The 19617-nt window shown below is 40.2% G+C and overlaps 1 protein-coding gene across 2 annotated transcripts in view; it reads left to right on the forward strand.

The window, feature by feature from the left end:
• The first annotated feature begins 707 nt into the window (after positions 1–707).
• The window catches only part of robo1 (roundabout guidance receptor 1), a 922568-nt gene continuing 903658 nt past the window's right edge, over positions 708–19617 (forward strand). For both annotated transcript variants that reach the window (XM_062974986.1, XM_062974987.1), the window contains exon 1: positions 708–1072. The gene's annotated coding sequence lies outside the window, so the exon portion shown is untranslated. The remainder of the gene's footprint in view (positions 1073–19617) is intronic.

Here is a 19617-nt window from a genome sequence, read left to right on the forward strand (position 1 = left end):
GAAAGAACTCTTGCCTGTTTGGAGGCAGGTGTGAATGTTGCAATTAACCACCTTGATTTGCATTGAAGGACCTTTCAGCTTCAAGGCCTGGCTGCTTCCTGAATGGGGGAATCCTTTGTTGGGAAGTGATTAGCTGGCCCTGATTGTTTTATGTCTGGAATTCCCCTGTTCTTTATTTACTGTTCTGATTTTAGAGCTTTTTTAATACTGGTAGAAAGATTTTGTTCATTTTCATGGTTTCCTCCTTTCTATTGAAATTGTCCACATGTTTGTGGATTTCAGTGGAGCTCCTAAGTGTGCTTTACAAAACCAGAAATCCTCTTGAAACCAGATTTGTGTATGAAGTAAGTCTATGAGAAAGAGTCAATCAGTAAGGAAAGACCCTGCCTGCCAGCCTTGACTCCTCATCCGAATATTCTTCCCAAAGTTGCTTTTAACATCCCACATCTTTCTCCTAACCACCCGAACAACAGCCCCAGCGAAAGGGAAAGGTGCCCCCTGCCCGCGGCATCTTCTGAACGTGGCTTTTCCTTGGAGAAACACCAGCAACACGTCTCCCCACCGCCGAGGAAAGGAATCAACTCAAGGAGAGTCCCCCTCACTCCTCCCATTCATGCCACTCCCTCCCCCCCTTCTCTCTCTCTCTCTCTCCACCCCCCCCCCCCCCTTCCGAAGCCGCTTGCTTTGTAGTTTCCCCTGCAATGGAGCAGTAGGACCCAGGGGCCTGCCACAGCCACCAATAGACGCTCCTTCGTGGATCTATTTGTATGCAATGCCTTCCGCTCTGCGCATTAATGGTAATACTGATAACGGAGTCTGAAAGAATTCTCTGCTCAAGACGGGTTGGATTTTCCGGGCTCCTGATCTTGGGACGAAATTCAGTTTCACCCCTCTTGTACTGAGGGAGGAAACACCTCTTGACTCGCTTGTTTGCTTGGACTCTCTCTGTCTCTCTCCCTCTCTGAACCTTGGTGTGCATGTGTGAGTGCGTGCCTGCCAAGGAAAGTTGCAAGGACTGGACTGCCTCGGTCATGGAGCCGCTGGTTCTCTGACTTCTTCCTTATCTCAGAGGGTAAGTGCAGCAACTTAATCCCAACGTGGATGTTTTTATTTACTTGTCTACAAGTGTCAGCTTTGCTTTTGGGGAGGAGAGGGTTTTTGTTTTTTGGGTTTTTTTATGGCGTTTGGGCTGCAGTTATGTTTGGGCTGCGGTTATTGCGGCTTTGAGACAAACCAGTTGGGATGGGGGGGGGGGACCTGCGTTTCTTTTGGAAAGAGGGAGGGGGGGGCAGAAAGGGGATTGAAGGATGCAGCCGCTAAGCAAAGCCAACAAGTTTATTTGCGGGGTCTCCTCATTGTCTCCAAAGTTCCCGGGTGGCGCCAACTGCCACAGATGCGAATCGGAAAGTCGAGAGGCACCCCGAGGCGTGAGTTCAAAGCCTGTGCAGTCTTTTCTCTGGAATGAGTCAATGCCCCTCGTTTGGGAGCTGTCCAATCCATCGCCTTTCTCGGCTTGGGTCGCTTAGGGCCCTTCCACACAGCCCTATATCCCAGAATATCAAGGCAGAAAATCCCACTGGGTTATCGGAGTCCACACTCGGATAATGTGAGATTTTCTGCCTTGATATTCTGGGATATAGGGCTGCGTGGAAGGGCCCCCAGTCTCTAGGTAGGGCGCTATTTGGGGAAGCAACTTTGCCGGGAGGGTTGGGACTGCAGAGCAAGGCGAGGGCGCGAGCCGAGGTTTCCTCAGACTTCAGCGGAGTGGGATCTGGGCGTGAAACCCTTTGCCATACCAAGCAGTAGCCCTCTCCTTCCTTTACTTTCGACGTGTGGGGGGGAGGAGAAGGAGGAGAAGGAATGGACTCTGCAGTCAGGCCAGCTCTCCTTCTGTCTCTCAGCGTTTGTGCTTGTGTGTGCCCGGGATGAAACCTATGCTTCCTTTGATAGGCAAGAGTCCTCGCCTCCCTCCCCTTCCTTTCCCAGCCCAACGTGGGATTTTGCTGGCGAGCCGGGAAGCATATTGCAGGTAGGGGAGCCGGCCAGCGCCTGCCTGCATTATGGATGCTCTTGCTAGAGGGAGCAGGGGGGCTCCTCCTCCTCCTCGGGGTTCGAGGCGGGAGCACTGCTGTTGCGGCTGCCTCACACAATGGCGAGGGGGGAAACCCTTCTGGTTCTGGGCAGGGAGGAGGAGGGAAAGGGGTCTGAGTGCCGCAAAGCTGCCCTCCTCCCTGCCCCCCCCCTTCTCCACTCCACACACACACTCCTCCCTCCCTCCCTCCTGGGGACGTGTCCAAGGTATGCTGTGGACTGAAGCCACTCGAAGCTTGTGGGGAGAGAGGAGCAGGCGCCCCACAAAAGCAAGGCGCTTGGCGTTGGCTCCTTTCGGCTGCCTTTTCAACCCTCGGGAGGGGAGAGCAAAGGGAGCGTCGCCCTCGCCCTCTTCTTCTCGCTTTCCTTCCACAGGACCCAGAGAGACTGAGGGCCCTTCCACACAGCCCTAGATCCCACAATATCAAGGCAGAAATATTCCACAGGATCTGCTTTGAAGTGGGTTATCTAAGTCCACACTCAGAGAATGTGGGATTTTCTGCCTTGATATTCTGGAATAAGGGACTGTGTGGAAGGGCCCTGAGTTTGGTTTCTTTACTCGCCAGGCTTCTTCGCCCCCCCCCCCCCCCCCAGTAGCCCCAAGGAAGTGGAATTTATTTTCCTTTCAATAAGACACAGGAATATGGGGATTATTTATTTATTTATCATGTCAGAAGCGAACCAAGTGTACTCGTTGCAATGTATTTGAAAGCAGAAAGTTTTAAAACAACAGCAACTTCGCATTATACTAAATGTCCTTTGACCAGTAGTTGGCCACTTGGAGTGCCTCTGGTGTTGCTGTAAGAAGGTCCTCCATTGTGCGTGCGGCAGGGCTCAGACTGCATTCTAATAGGTGGTCTGTAGTTTGCTCTTCTCCACATTCGCATGTTGTGGACTCCACTTTTGTGACGCCATTTCTTAAGGTTGGCTCTGCATCTCGCAGTCTGTTCAGTGCCTTCCAAGTCACCCAGTCATCTGTGTGCCCAGGAGGGAATCTCTCCACCAGCATCAGCCACTGATTGAGGTCCTGGGGTTATTTATTTATTTATTTATTTATTTATTCCAAACATTTATATCCTGTCCTTCTCACCCCCAAGGGGGGACTCAGGGCATCCTCACAATCAGCAATCATTAGATGCTAGAAAACATAATATTTAAAACAATTACAATTAAAACAATTAAACATTAACTTAAAACATGCATATAAACATTCATCTAGAGAGCGCGTTTCAAGTCATGATCCAAGTCTGTCCGTTATCTGTCATAAAATCATTTTTACAATTTAATGCTGTGTTTGCTGCTTAAATGCCTGGTCCCACAACCAAGTTTTAAGTTTTTTACGAAAGGACAGGAGGGAGGGAACTAACCTTATTTCATTAGGGAGGGAGTTCCACAGACAGGGGCCCCCACTGAGAAGGCCCTGTCTCCTGTCCCCATCAGTCACACTTGCAAAGGTGGTGGGATCGAGAGCAAGGCCTCCCCAGATGATCTTAAACTGCAGGCGCATCATAGCAGGAGATATGTTCGGACAAGTAAGCTGGATCAGAACTGTTTAGAGCTTTATAGACTAAACCCAGCACTTTGAATTGTGCTTGGTAGCAGACTGGCAGCCAGTGGAGCTGATGCCTACCACTTTTTGACGCATGCTTGCTGAGGTGTGACAGCAAGTATCTCTGTAGATCTTAGAAAACTATTTCTTCATTTAAGGTGTTGGCGTGCTGGCTGATAACTGAACAGGATGGGCCAGAGATGTCAATGCCTTGGTCCTTTCATTGCTGGCTGCTACTTCCTGGCGGATGTCAGGTGGTGCAATGCCAGCTAAACAGAATAATGTCTCCAGTGGTCTGGGGCAGAGACACCCTGTGATGATGCAGCATGTCTCATTAAAACATCCACTGTTTAAACCTGGTGAGATGTATTCCACACTGGGTATGCATATTCAGCAGCAGAGTAGCAAAGTGCAAGGGCAGATGTCTTCACTGTGTCTGGTTGTAATCCCCAGTATGGGGGTGACACGTATCTCATGAGCTTCCAATTTGGCCTTGCATCTCAGATGTGTAACATGTTAGTACTAAACAAGGAGTGTGGTGTGGAAGCCAAGTCCAGTAACCCTGGACTGTTGCTTGATAAAATGTCAAATTTAGCAATAATAATAATAATAATAATAACAATAATTTATTTGTAACCCACCCTATGTCCCCAGGGGGACTCAGGTCGGTTTCCAGAAAAAAAGGCAAACATTCAACGCCAAAGTGAAAATAAAGACAAATCAAAAACAACAATAAAGAGCATGAATATATGTGTTGTCAAAGGCTTTCATGGCTAGAATCACTGGGTTACAATTTGTTTTCTGTGCTGTATGTATGACCATGTTTCAGAAGCATTCTCTCCTGACGTTTCACCCACATCTATGGCAGGCATCCCCAGAGGTTGAGAGGTATATTGGAGGTTTATATATTATCTGCATAAGGTCCATGGCGGGAGAAAGAACTCTTGTCTGTTGGAGGCAAGAGTGAATGTTGTAATTAATCACATTGATTAGCATTTGATGGCCTTGCAGCTTCAAGGCCTGGCTGATTGCTGCCTCGGGGATTCCTTTGTTGGGAGGTGTTAGCCCTGATTGTTTCATATCTGGAATTCTCCTGTTTTCAGAGTGTTGTTCTTTATTTACTGTCCTGATGTTAGAGGATTTATTTAATACTGGTAGCTAGATTTTGTTCATTTTCATGATTTCCTCTTTTCTGTTGAAATTGTCCACATTGTGGATTTCAGTGGCTTCTCTGTGTAGTCTCACATGGTGGTTGTTAGAAAGGTCCAGAATTTCTGTGTTCTGAAATCCATATCAATATAAACTTAAAAGCTTAAGTGACAACCAAAGAATAGTTGAAAACACATAGACCTCATCATAAACATTACATCAAAAGGATCTAAATAAAATTAAGGTGCAATTAAATGTATAAAATGCTGATGTTATATAAAATAATGTGATGATGATGCAAAGCTAAACAGTGTCAAAGTGCATTTCCAGTGTCTGAGTGAGGCTATGCTGAGTTGTTCTAATCCTCCTCCTCTCCTTAAGCCAAAATGCAGAAATTGGTTTTTAAAGGGTTTTTTTTTAAGGATCCAGGAATATGTATTGCTTTAGAAACCAGACTGGTGGCATCCCAGTTTGTATATCGAGTACAAGAAACACAAAGCAGAGTACAACAAACACCTTTCACTCTGGAGTTGTCTCACACCCATAGGTCTCTCAGGTGCAAGAGGTGTCACATTTAAGGCTGATGGAGTGAGTTTAGGCAGGGAATTCCACAAGCAGACATTTCTCCAACCCGACAGTAAAAATCCAACAAATGAAATAGCTGCCCATTCATAGCACTGGCTTGAAATGACAATGTGACTCAATCTAATGAAAGGGCCACTTCAAATGGTCACACATGAAAATTATACAAGTTGGGGCTTGTTTACATTGTTTTGACCCACAATGGCCCCCTCGAGGCTACTCGCACATCACACATATTGTAGTGAGATTGTCTATTAAGTGGGGCTACACTACTTCTGATGTTCTGAATTGGGTTATGTTAAGTTTTACCTTTGGTTAATTTTGTTCGTCATTCAGTTTAAAATTAGACTCTTTATATTGTTGGATGTATTCTGTTTCAATGTAATTTGTTTATATATCTTCCTCTTGTTGGCACTGAATGTTTGCCATATATATTGGAAACGACCCTGGTCTCCTTCGGGTAGATAGGTCAGTCTACAAATAAAGTTTATTATTATTTATTATATCCAAGCGTATGCACATATGGATCTTCATTTTAAAAAATAATAAAAGTTGTGGTGGGAATGGTCATCTCCCAGAAACCAGTTTCACCCAGCCTCAATTTCACAGTCAAGCAATGCCTCTTAGACCCCTTCCACACAGCTGTATAAAATCCACATTAAACTGGAGTATATGGCAGTGTGGACTCGGTTTACCGAGTTCAAAACAGATATTACAGATTATCTGCCTTGATATTCTGGGTTCTATGGCTGTGTGGAAGGGCCCTTAGAAGGCCAATCGCATGCCAAATGGTCCAGGTTTTTTGGCAGCTATGAGATAAATGGCAAGATCTTTGAACTGAATTAAAGCCAAAAATTGCAAATAATCGAGAACGTTATGTGTCAGGATCACAATGCCTAGAGAGATAAATAATCCTAGTTACTGTATCTGGACATTATTGATGGAGCTGATGTTATTTAGGTTTTAATTCCTTGTTAATTGATTTATTATATTCTGATTGCTGTATGGTTTTAACTGCTATATGTTTGCTGTGGTATTGGAAACTGCCCTGAGTCCCTTGAGGAGATAGGGCAGTATATAAATATATTATTATTATTATTATTATTATTATTATTATTATTATTATTATTATTATTATTATTCTTTTTGGTTCAGGTAGAAGAACCCTTATTCACTATTTTTGTGGTCTCTTCAGGTGCATTTTTTATCCCCAAACCATCAGATACCCCTTACTAGTTGATGGTTATTACATTTTTATGCCCTGGAAAAATATTCAGAATTTCTGGTACTTGAGGGTGCACCCACACTATAGAATTAATGCGGTTTAACTTGACTTCAATTGTCATAGCTCAATGCTATAGAATCATGGGAACTGTAGTTTTAAAGGGTTCTTAGCCTTTTCTGTCTTAGAGAGCTGGTCCCTCATCAAACTACAATTTCCATAATTTCATAGCATTGAGCCCTGGCAGTTAAAGTGGTGTCAAGCTGTATTAATTCTACAGTGTAGATAACCCTTCAGTGACCATTCTCAAAGGCTTTTCACAGTCTTTGCCAAAGAGTGCTAATGCCTCACCAAACTACAACTCCCATGATTCCATAACATTGAGCCATGACAGTTACAGTGGTGCCAAACTGCATTAATTTTACCGTAGATACACCCTTCAGTGTCAGCATTTTTTTCTAATTAATGAAGTCTAAAGTGTCTACAGCAACTTCCTGATGCAAAAAAGTTCCATAGCAGAAGCCAACATGATGGTTTACAGGTGTCTGCGTGTGTTTTCAGTCTGCCTCACATCTGTTATTTCAGAAATAAAGCACTGCCTAAAATGGATAACAAATGAGTATGCTGATCTCACCAACACTGTTGTCACATCAATATGCGAGGTACTTTTTCTGAGAAGCACTGTAATATAGCAGGATTTGTGTGTACTTTGACAAGGCATTTCACAAAAATCCCCTGAGATGAAAGCAATAACATGCAGAAAACACTGCAGCTCTCATTGTGCCACAAGGTTGTTTCACTTTATTTGCTTCCTAAATGGATAGGATTTTAGGTTTAATGGAAAGAATCAGTCCACATATTGGTTTTGTGAAAAAGAATAAGCAACATTTTAGGATGTTATGTAATGCCTAAAAGTATTTACTGGAATTTTGGTGATATTGAAACATCTTCCCAGAGTTGTAATTCAAAATCTAAATTTACTAGAACACTGGTTTTTTATTTTGCAGTAGTTCTCATTCCTTTTTTCTATTGTTTACTTGCAGTATTCATGTTTGCATATAAATAACATTGATAGAAAAGGCACATTGTATGTCATTTTATTAAAAAGTAATTTTGGTGAGTTCAGTTGTACTTACTCCTCTGTAAGTACTGCAACCTATTCATGAGCAAGGCTTTCATTTTTGTAGCCAGGAATTGGGGCTTCTGACATGGCAGGAAAAATGATAGTTTTGACAATTTTACATAGATAGCCCACTGAACAGAAAAAAGAAAGATTCACCTGGTGTTCTGGCTAAATAAATCATCAGATCAGCCACAGAAGAAAGATGATGCTTATGGCTGAGGATCACATTTATGACATAAAGACAGAAGATCATGGGCCATTTGAAAAAAGTAACCATACCTACCTATCCATCAGTAGTAAGTACCAGGAGCTTTCCTGATTCATTCTCTGGCATTTCTGTTTGGGCTCGAGAAACTCCTGCCTAAATTGTAGCAAGTTGCTGCATGTGAATATGAATCATGGGCCAGCTAGACTAGAGAATATATTCAGTGATAGCCATGTTCACCATGCTGCAGGAAAAACAAAATCCAAAATCCATAAAAGAGCAATAGCTTATTGGCCAACTAAAAATGCACAAAATACTGGTAAATCATGCAAATTTGCTTGTTCATGGGGGGAGGAGCACTAGAATAGTAATGATATTAAGGTCACAGTAGACTTGTGCATTTGTATGGAATTACTTACCGTTTCTGTTTATTCAATTAGTGTGGCCCCATTTCTGTTTCTGCCCACCGCATATGGGCACCTATACGAATGGGCACTTATATGAATGGGTTTTTCCATTCAAGATCAGGAAAAAAATTCAGGCCTTGGGCGGCAAAGTGCCAGGACCTGTGAGCCAGGCCTATAAGCCATCAAGCGCTATAGGGCCTACAGCCAAGCAATGAAAATCAGCCAACAAAATAGTTACCATTCCTGTCTGCCTTTTGTTTAACTTTTTCCTTTGTTCCCGTGGGGTTGTACCATTCCGTACAATCCAGATGGACAAAAGGTACAGACCACAAAAGAAACAGATGAAACAGGATTTGAGCCCTACTCTAGGTCACAGGCCTTCACTTTCAGATGTTGTTTCTGTTGTTGGTTATGATGGTCTGGAGGACTCAGTGCACACTAGGGATAAAGGGATTTAAAAATGGGGTAATAACATTCTTGCCTTTGTGGAGACTAGCAATATAGGGCAATAAAATACAGATAATAAAATGTAAACTCCATTAGCAATGAAAAGTAACTTCCCTTGAGATTCAAGTTGTTCATGTCCTGTGTGAAGCTGACTGCACTTTTCTTAGGAAAAGAAAAATATCTGGAAAAATATTTATGTGCAGTATAGGTAAAACTTCCCAATTGTAATCTAAATGAAGGGGTTTTTTTTACCTTTGTTGGAGGTGAAAACCTCAAAGAGTTATGTCCTGGCTCATTAGCGACCTCTTGTTAACATTGTAGCAAAACCTGGTATCTTCAAATCCAGGAAACAAGTTCAGGGGCAACCACTTTGGCAAACTAGCAAAGTACAAGAAAACATGCAATCATAATGGAGCATTTTCTCTTGTGTATAACTAGCTGGTTGGATTGTAGGAAACAGAAGGTAAGAGAAAGTTGTGCTCAGAATGATGGTAAGAAGCTGTGGGTTTCCCCTAGGTTCTGTAGGGGTATTACTGTGATTCAGTAGTTCGTACATTATTTTGAATTGAAGCAAGCTTTAGGACTTTTAAATGTGTGGCATTATTTGGGCCATTGAAAACTGAAGTGAATTGCAAGGAATCTGAAGAGGATATCTACCTTGTGAATGGATAAGAAAATGGAAAATTAGGCTTAATGTTATGCATGAAGTGGGACATTTTGTTTTTTAGATTTGAATACTGATAGAAACATAAGAGTTGGAAGGGACCACAAGGATTTTCTAGTTCAACCCTTAAAGATGTATCTGTTCAAAAACCTCCAAAGATGGTGATTCCATCAGACTCCGAGACGATCTTTTTCACTGTCAAACACCTTTTACCTGCAGGGTGCTCTTCTTATTTTTTTTGACGGGATCTCTCTTTTTTGTAATTTAAATCCACTGGTTTGTATTCTAGTCTCTGGAACAGCAGAAAATAAACTCGCTCAATCTTCCATGTGACATCCCTTCCTATATATCTTATGACCTCTCAGTTTTCTATTCTCCAAGCTAAACACAATAATAATAATAATAATAATAATAATAATAATAATAATAAAACTTTATTTATATCCCGCCACCTCTCCCCACGGGGACTCGGGGCGGCTTACATGGGGCAGTGGCCCAAACAACATAAGAACAAAATATAAGCAACACAATATAATCACAATATAAAAAGATAAAACAATAATACAATATATCAATATAAACAACAATACAGGATAAAAATTACATTTAAAACACATAAATGGTAAGACCGTAATAAAAACAGGATAAATTATTAAAAACCCACTGGGGCTGATTAATTAATGACTATCTCTGAAGGCCTGCCAAAACATCCAAGTCTTCAGTTGCTTCCTGAAGGAAGGTAGAGAGGGAGCCAACCTAATCTCCCTGGGGAGGGAGTTCCAGAGTTGGGGAGCCACGGTCAAGAAGGCCCTCTCTCTTGTCCCCACCAAACGCAGTTGTGAGGAGGGTGGAAGTGAGAGGAGGGCCTCCCCGGAGGATCTCAGCGATCAGGTGGGTTCATAGGGGACGACGCGGTCACGAAGATAGGCAGGTCCCGAACCGTTTAGAGCTTTATAGGTAATAACCTGCACCTTGAATTGGGCCCGGAATATTATCGGCAGCCAGTGGAGCTGCTTGAACAGGGGGGTTGACCGCTCCCTGTAAGCAGCTCCAGTTAGTAACCTAGCTGCCGACCGTTGTACCAACTGCAGTTTCCGGACCGTCTTCAAGGGCAGCCCCACGTAGAGCGCATTACAGTAATCCATGCTTGAGGTAACCAGAGCATGGACCACCATGGTCAAGTCAGACTTCTCGAGGTACGGTCGCAGTTGGCGCACTAGCTTTAGCTCCCCAAGTCATTTCTCATAAGGCTTGATTTTCAGACCTATGATCATCTTGGTCATTCTTCTCTGGACACTTCCCAACTCATCAATAGCCTTCTTGAACTATAGTGCCCGGAAGTGGACACAATATTTGAGATGACCTCTGATCTTAGAAAATAGCATAATGCTGGGTAAAGCTGACCACAGTAAGAAAAGAGGAAGACTACATTATAGATGGTAAAATAAATAAGTTTTGGTATAAATATTGCTTGTGCTCATATAGAATAGAATAAAATATGGATGTTCAATAAATAAAATGACTATATTCTAAACTGAGAGGTTATCACATTTTACAATGTGATTTCAGAAATGTTTTTATTGTGGCGGTTTGGATTGTTTATTTTGTGAAGACAAATTCATCATGGCATGTGTAGTTAATATTGCCAGTACTATTTTCAGAACACATTGGTAATTGTAAAATGTTACTGTGGATTTCAGGAATTTGTAAAACTGCCATTGGCTGAGTTGGGTTACTGATACTATTGGTTCTCTGAAGCATGATCTTATTTGGAGCCTTTTTCTATAATGCCTGGGAGTTTTTCTGACTACAAATGATTCAATTGAATTTTGTACATTAAAATATATATTTGCTTCTTGAGCTATGTCTTCTTGCTTAATTTGAAAAAAAGGGAGGAAACAGCAGAAGGGAAGTCAATGCAGAATGCAGAATATCTCATGGCCATGATTCATTTTCATTATTATGATTAGTCAATTCATTTAACTAAAATAGTTCCACAGGAAGTATTCATTTTGGTTGCTTTGTACAATTTATGTAGACAGATCCATTCCAGAGTGACACAACTGCAATCAAACATCTGCCAACAGATACATTTCCTGCAAAGGTAGCAGTATGTTACATTTAAATACGTCAAAACAAAACAGTAGATACTCTAGGATAACATAGACAATACAAATCAAAACAAAAAGCTGGTTGCTAGAAATAAGAATAACACATAATTTGAATTGCCATGATGCTTCTGAAATAATTGTGTCAAAGGAATAAGCATTACCACTGTGACAATTTTATCTTCTATACAAGTAAATGTGACATACTTTCAGTATGACAACTGAAAATGTGCCACATCTAGTTATTTAGAAGATAGAATTTCATCATATCATTCAAGCCCTACTGCATGACATTCTGCCTGCAACCATTTGCAGTCCCACTGAATTCAGTTAATCTTTGCTACAATCTCACTGAATCCAGTGAATTCTTGTTAGTCTATCCTACATACCAAAATTCCAGAATGGGAGGTTCTGTCAGCTAGCTCCCCAAAAAGGTACAAGAGTAAAACCTATTGCTCTGTATTAGAAAGGAAGCTAAAGCAATAGAAAATTTTCTCAACTACCTAACTTGATGAAATCGTGTCCGAGAAAGCTTTTAGATCTTCTAAATAACTTTGATGAAAAAATAGAGGCATTCCTAAAAGGCTGGGAGTGCTTATCTCTTCGGATTTTGTCTGTATTCTTTTGTCTGTATTCTGTATTCTTTTAAATATTGGTCACAAAGAAATAACTGTATGATATGAAAATTATATAAATTGAGAGACAAACATGGACAGAGTGAGATCCAAACTTCGATCCTTATGGGGTTTCCCCCCCTCCAGTTGCCCCCTTTCCTATGTAGGCTGATGTGTCTTTAAAATATGCTTTTGACAATCCACTGGGATTTTGTGGGAAGTAGCATTGGGGGTGCAGGGAGATGAGGTGATCAGCAACATTAATTTCTACACTTCGCACTGCCTTTGATGACATCCTTCCACCAGATCAAAAAGCTTTGCAGAAGGACAAAGTCTTTTGATTCATAGAATGCAATGTTTGTAACCAACCCACTGACAATTACTTGAACATTCAGGAAAGTGATGCATGTCTCCTGATATTTTCACATAATTTCCTTTCATTAATTTTTGAATACAATAGGCAAATACAGAAATCCTTAGAAGTAAACACATACTAGTGCCATTTAAACAGCACTTACAATAATGATTGTGTAAATTAGTGGTTCTTCAACACTATAATACTATGACAGACACAGTTACATCCTACAGAATATGGTTTACCCCCAACTTATCCATGGGTCATTCTTCTCTTCTTTATTCGTTCAGCTGTTTCCGACTCTTCATGACCTCATGGTCCAGCCCATACGAAAGTCAATAATTCTGGTTCCAAAACCTATCCTCGATTTATACAGCAATGCAGTTGACACCACTTTAATTGCCATAAGCTCAGTTCTATAGAATCATGGAAGTTGTAGTTTAAGGTCTTTATCTTTCTCCACCAACTGATGTAGTATCTTACCAAACTATAACTCCCATGATCCCATAACATTGAGTGGATACTGCAGATTATAGAATCGATTAGAGGCCACCATCTGTAGTTGATGTAATCATCATCCAGGCCCCAAACTGGTTCCTGTAATATCAGTCTGATCAACCATACCATGAAACCAGTTTTTACCAAACCAGTTGAGAAGTGATATAAGTGCTCGGTGCAGACGAATCCTAAGTGTGTTCTGGGCTAGAAGTAGGAAACTGTGAGCACACACTTTTATACAACTTTTGTTTTATTGCAGTAGTTAGAGACTGTGAGCCTAAGAATAATGCTTGATAGACTTGAGCAAGTCACTTTCTCTGAACTCAACAATAGGAATAATGTGACAGTAAAATGCTACTACATGCTTTTTTTTGCAAAAGGATGGAATAGAAATGTAATCAATAAAGACTGAAAGAAGTCTGACAACAGTGATTTAGGTAGAGAATGTCCTATAATGGTAATTGAACCATGTGATCGATATTCCAGTTCTGGTTTTTGAAAGGGATATGAATAGGTCTTCAGTGCTCCCAGAATGTCACTCCATCTTTCTCCTGTGATCACGTTTCCCATTCCTGATTAGTCTGTTACATTTATTTAATACTAAAAAGATAATTTAAAACCTAGGTCTTGTTTCAATCAGTATCACAATAAACAATTTACTATTCCACATATGTTCAGAACTTTATTTAATTTCACCTAATATTCTATTTTGAATAGTTTTAATGCTCAACACCTGTCCAGGTTCACAGGATCACATTTGGAAGAAACTTCACTTAAAGAATACAGTTTTATCATACAAAATTTATTATTGCCTTTTCACTTATATTGTAGGACTTTTGTGTTTATGGTACTTGAAAACAAACACATTAAAGTTTTTTCCTACTTTTTTAGCAAAATATTTATCTTTTCAAAGCCTTCCTACTATCCAGCTTCTCTTTCTAAGATTGTCTTGTTAGCTATGCTAGAAACTGCTAAAAGGAGTTACAAACCAACCAAATTCCTTACCCTTATGTAAAAAGAAAATGAGAGGCATTTGGATAATTTTAAAGAAATTATTTTTATAGAATGAAGCTTAGTTCTGGATATGTTGCTCCTGCTTTCGGTATCTTTGAATGTGCATCCTTAAATTAGTTGAGCACCATAATATTGACACAGCCAGACAAGACAAGGTGGATTCACCTGATAAATAATAATCTGTTAGGATTTTTCATCACTAGTCCAGATGCATTCTGATAATTCAACACATTCCATTGTTTGTGGAAGAACAGGGATAGAATCTTCAATTATTTTCAATTGAAGGTAGTCAAGTGGAAATGGTTAAGAATGTGCAGTCTCAGGTAAAAGGATACTGTACTCCTAAAAGACTTTCCATCTGGTTCACCACAAACTACAATAGGACTTAATACTGCATAGAACTGTTTTACAGTCGGCCATCCATATCCATGGATACTGCCTCCACAGATTCCCCCATCCATGACTTCAAAATGTTTTTTGAAAATCTAAAAAGCAAACCTGGATTCTGTCATTCTAAATAAATTACACTATTTTACTATACCACTGTTTATAATGGGATTTGAAAATCCACAGATTTTGGTATCCACGAGGGGTTTTGGAACTAAACCCAATGGATGCCAAGGGCCCACTATACTACATTCTGATGTTGTACAGTCCCATGAATGATCCATACCACTTCATCAGGTTTCTTATTGTACATGTATCATAAAATGTAGTGGAAAATATTTGATATCAACACTTGTTACAATAGCAGAGCAATGGTGAATAATCTTGATATGACTGAGCAGCAAATGTTGGAATATAATTGATCCAGTATCTTAAGACAGCATAAATATTGAAATTATGTGGTTAAGAGTAATTGGGGAATATATAATCATCAAAAGTAATTTCTTCTAATCCTGAAGATTCTTTTAAATTTTTTAAACATGATAGCTTATGTGTATGTGCATGCTGATATGATTGCATAGCGTAATAGTATAATAAAAGACTGTAGCCTGGGGTCTTGAAACCTTAGAAAGAGCAAAATACTAACAAAACAACCCCCTTTAATAACATGTTGAAGATTAATTGGAATGCCTATAGGCTGATTCTGGAGCTGCGGTGGCGCAATGGGTTAAACCCTTGTATAGGCTGAACTTCAGACTTGTTGGCTGCTCAAATCTGTGAGATGGAGTGAGCTCCCGCCTGTTAGCCCTAGCTTCCCATGCATGGACAATGCCTCTTGCTGGATGGTAACACATCCAGGCGTCCCCTGGCCAACATCTTTGGAAATGGCCAATTCTCTCACACCAGAAGCGACTTGCTTCAATTTGCCTCTGACACAATAAAAAAAAATAGGCTAATTGCTATTTTTAGGGAAGGTCTGGGATTACTCCCCATATTATTCCTGGAAACATGTCACCAAAACAACATCAAATATCAGTGATAAAAATTCTGCTTTATTTTGGGGTGGGGGTGGGGTGGGGGGGTGGGATGTAATTACTTTAATATCCACACATAGATGTCCATCACTGGGACAAAGCTATACATATGTACACATGCCAGTATTTTGTTCACTAAGTATTGTGTGTGTGCGTACATCTGTATGTGTGCTACTACTCAGGACAATTAAAACAGGTGGCTCCTGCAGACTGAGTCAACAGTGAAGTTTCTAACAAATGAGATGTGGAAAGGATTCAAGGGGCCATTCCCGCAAATCCATATCAATATCTTCTGGCTGACAGATTTTCTGAAATCCATGTAGACAAGTAATCATGACAAACATGAAGTAATGCTATGAGGAAATTTTTCAGGTACGGGGAGTCCAGTCTTCATTTCAACCACAGGACAGCAGGTCAGAAAAATACCAAGCCTTTAAGATCAGCCAATAAAAATGAAAAGATTGCAATTGTCTAGCTTGGTCCCGAGAAGCTTGTCATTCATTTTCATTTTGACAATCTTTAACAGTGTCATTCTGGTATGGAATGGGTAATATGTATGTGGTTTCTAAATGTTTTGGTACATTGCTGAATATAGTTGGTACTCACACCCCATCTCAACGGTCTGTAAAGCTCTATTTTGGTCTTTAGGGTTAGATCCAAGATTTCTGTAAGGTTGTATCTCCTCATATGAATCTGCCAGAAATCTTCAAAATCTTCAAAGGAGGATTTTCATTCAATCCCACCAGTTCAGGATTGTATTCTGAGAACGAATGCCTTTTCAGTGACCATTTGTAGACTGTGGAACTCTTGTGTGAGGCTCCCATTGGAGACTATACAGGTTCTTTCATTTTGCCATCTTTGCTTTCATTTTACCATAAAGTAATTTTATTTATTTAGACAAGTTATTGGGTTGTCTAAATAAATAAAAATAAAAATTTAAACTGGTGGCACAGTGCATTAAAGTGCTGAGCTCCTGAACTTGTGGACCAAAAGGTGCCAGGTTCAAATCCCGGGAGCGGAATGAGCGCCCGCTGTTAGCCCCAGCTTCTGCCAACCTAGCAGTTCGAAAACATGCAAATGTGAGTAGATCAATAGGTACCACTCTGGCGGGAAGGTAACGGCGCTCTATGCAGTCATGTCGGCCACATGACCTTGGAGGTGTCTATGGACAACGCCGGCTCTTCGGCTTAGAAATGGAGATGAGCACCAACCCCCAGAGTCGGTCACGACTGGACTTATCATCAGGAGAAAACCTTTACCTTTACTTGGTTATTAATAATTATTCGCTGCAGAAAAGTCTTTAAATTATTTTAAATTGTTTTAAAATTAAATGAATTGGTGTTACTTTTAAAAGGATTATTCATTTAATAAGGCTTTGGCTGTTTCTTACTATTGTGCATAGATTTTAGCACAACTTTTAACTTATTAGGAGCCATTCTGGGTCACCCAGTGGAAGAGATGTGGAATATAAATACAATTTAAAAAACAGTGATAATGATGTTACATATCTAAGTTCTGGCTTTCACAGGCATACATGGAGACACACTGTATATGGTAAAATAGGTTGAATCTACGAGTTACGGTATTTTGCAAATTCTTTATCTCATTTAGTTTCTAGGATTCCTTTGTGTCTTTTTTCCTAGTCACACGTACACATAGGGACAAACCTTCCTCATTTAGTGCTCCCCAGATGTACTAAAACCTTTATCACTGGAGCCACGGGGAGTCAACGTAGTAATAGCTCAACACATCTGAAGGGCATCAGCTTGGTTGAGGGTGTAGAAGGATAAAATGCTGCAATCACTGAACCAAGTGCAGTTCTAATAAAGTTAGGTAAACACTGAAGGCTGCTGCACCAAGTGCAGATGTTCTCCTAAGGGCAAATGCATGTCGTTGTTTTGCTTCTGATTAATTTATTTGTACAAAAAGTCTCCCTTATGAATATATTAGGTAATTTCAATTATAAATAGTTTGCCTCAAGAACTAATTCATTTGCTAAGTTGTTTGTTAGGCCGTTGCAATACATACAGAGGGAAGTATCACAGTGAACATGTTCTTTACTTTTATTTACTTTTTCTTAAGGATAATTTTGAAGGATTTCTTTTGGCAATGTCCAACACTCTAAGAATGGTATTCTCAGAAATCAGTTCCACTGAATTGAGTTCCTGACATTTATTCTGCCTAAGATTGCAACTTTAAAATCTAGACAGCTTACTACAGTGGAAATATATTTTCGATATACTGATCATTGTCTTTTCTTTTTATCTGCTGTTCTGTTAAAGCTATAAATCCAACTTTTGTTCTAGGTGTATTTCAGGGTCTAGAAGGATAATGGTTTCTCAGGAGTAAATATTGTTGTGTTCAGTGGGATTTACTGCCAAGTAAATTTGTGAGTTAGTGTAGTGTAGGGGTTTGAATGTTTGATAAGGCTCCTGAGACCAGCATTCACATTCCCACTCAGCAATAGAAACTCACTGGGTGAACTTGGGAGGTCACATTCTCTCAGCTTCAGAGGAAGGCAAAGGTAACAAACCAAGTCAAGATAAACCCATGGTAGGTTTGTCCAAATGACTTGAAGGCATACAGCAAAATAACAATAATGTTTGAAAAGGATATTTGATAAATGCTCCACAAAACTGAAAGAACACACAACTGTACCAAGATAATATTACTAGGAGATCTGAAACATGAGATGATAGTGAAGTATTCTAACGCTGTGCTTTGTAAGCTATGTTATGTGTGGCCCTGCCAGGGTGCTTTTCCTAATGTGCCAGGTACCATATTTGAGCTATACTGTTACTTGCTTCTTTGAAATTTGAACTAGGAGTCAATGATTCATGAACCAGTATTAATTCATGGACAAAAACTTTGTTGACTACCATGTCTAAGTGCTGCATCAGAAAGACTAGGTGAAGTGTCTTGCTGCACCTGGCTTTGCCAAGAAAATAGAGGGGCAGCAGGGTGAATCCGTTGCCACACACACAGCTCCCTCTTGGCAACGCTTTCCCCATCACACGAGGAATGTGTCACACTCCAGACAAGACCCCATGCTGGCTCAGTTGGAGCCAGCACAACATGGGAAGCCTCCCGTGTTCTGGGAAAATGTCCAATGACTCTTCCACCCCAGTTGGAGGCTGGGCCTCCACCAGAGGTCACACAATGTCATGTGATGTCTGGTGTGGGGCTCCGTTCCCAAGACAGAAAGGAAGTGTCCTAGGACTCTACATTTCCCCATCTGATGATATCATAAGTGATTAACTAACTGGTCCTTCATGCAGCAATTTTTTTGTTTGTGTATATATGTGACTCACATTTACTTTGTATCACCTGTCAGGGATGACCACTTGGAATACATAAGCTGTGTGTTATACCCCACGTATTTTATCTGTTTGCAGATTCCTTCTTATCTTGGAAGCTAAATATGGTCAGCCTTGGATAGTACTTTGATGGGAGGCCATCAATGAATAGCAGGTGTTGTAGGATATATTTCATAGGAAGAAATTAGCAGAGCCACCTCTCACTAGTACTTGCCTAAGAAAACTCTGTGAAATTCAAATGAGCAGACAATTTGAAAACAAATAAACATATATTTTATTTGTCAGGTACTGAGCAGTTGTATTTTTACCACCTATTATCTGATCCTTTCTTTATTTCTCTCTTTTAAAAAATGTCTTTGTTCAGATAGGCTTTTGAATTTGAATTTTAGCAAATATATAAAACATATGTGCTCCACTATTTTCCAAAATTAAGGAGACTCACCATCAGGTAACAATCAAGTAGCTTCCAGTAGTGAGGAGAAACCAAATTTCAAAAAGCTTTTGATTAAGTGACTTTCTTCTCCAAGTAAAATGAATGGATTGAACTGAAATATGATGGGACAAAAACTGGGCTCACAGAGGCTCATTTGTGAGCAAGGAATACCTGTAAGACATGCAAACATTGAAGAAAGTCTGTTAATTTCCATTTTCACTCCTATGAATGGCTTTTGAAATGATTTTTAAACATTTTTTATTGTTTTTTGTAGTTTTATCTTAAATTTGAAAAATGGGTGTTAGGTTCATGGTGTCAATATCAGGTATATGTAGGTGTTAATTTGTGCTTGTAAACATGTATGCATGCATAATTCATTGCTCTATATAAAATGAAAACTAAAAAAAAAATCAACAGT

This window comes from Anolis carolinensis, chromosome 3 (genome assembly GCF_035594765.1).
Source record: "Anolis carolinensis isolate JA03-04 chromosome 3, rAnoCar3.1.pri, whole genome shotgun sequence".
NCBI classification, from domain to species: Eukaryota; Metazoa; Chordata; class Lepidosauria; order Squamata; family Dactyloidae; genus Anolis; species Anolis carolinensis.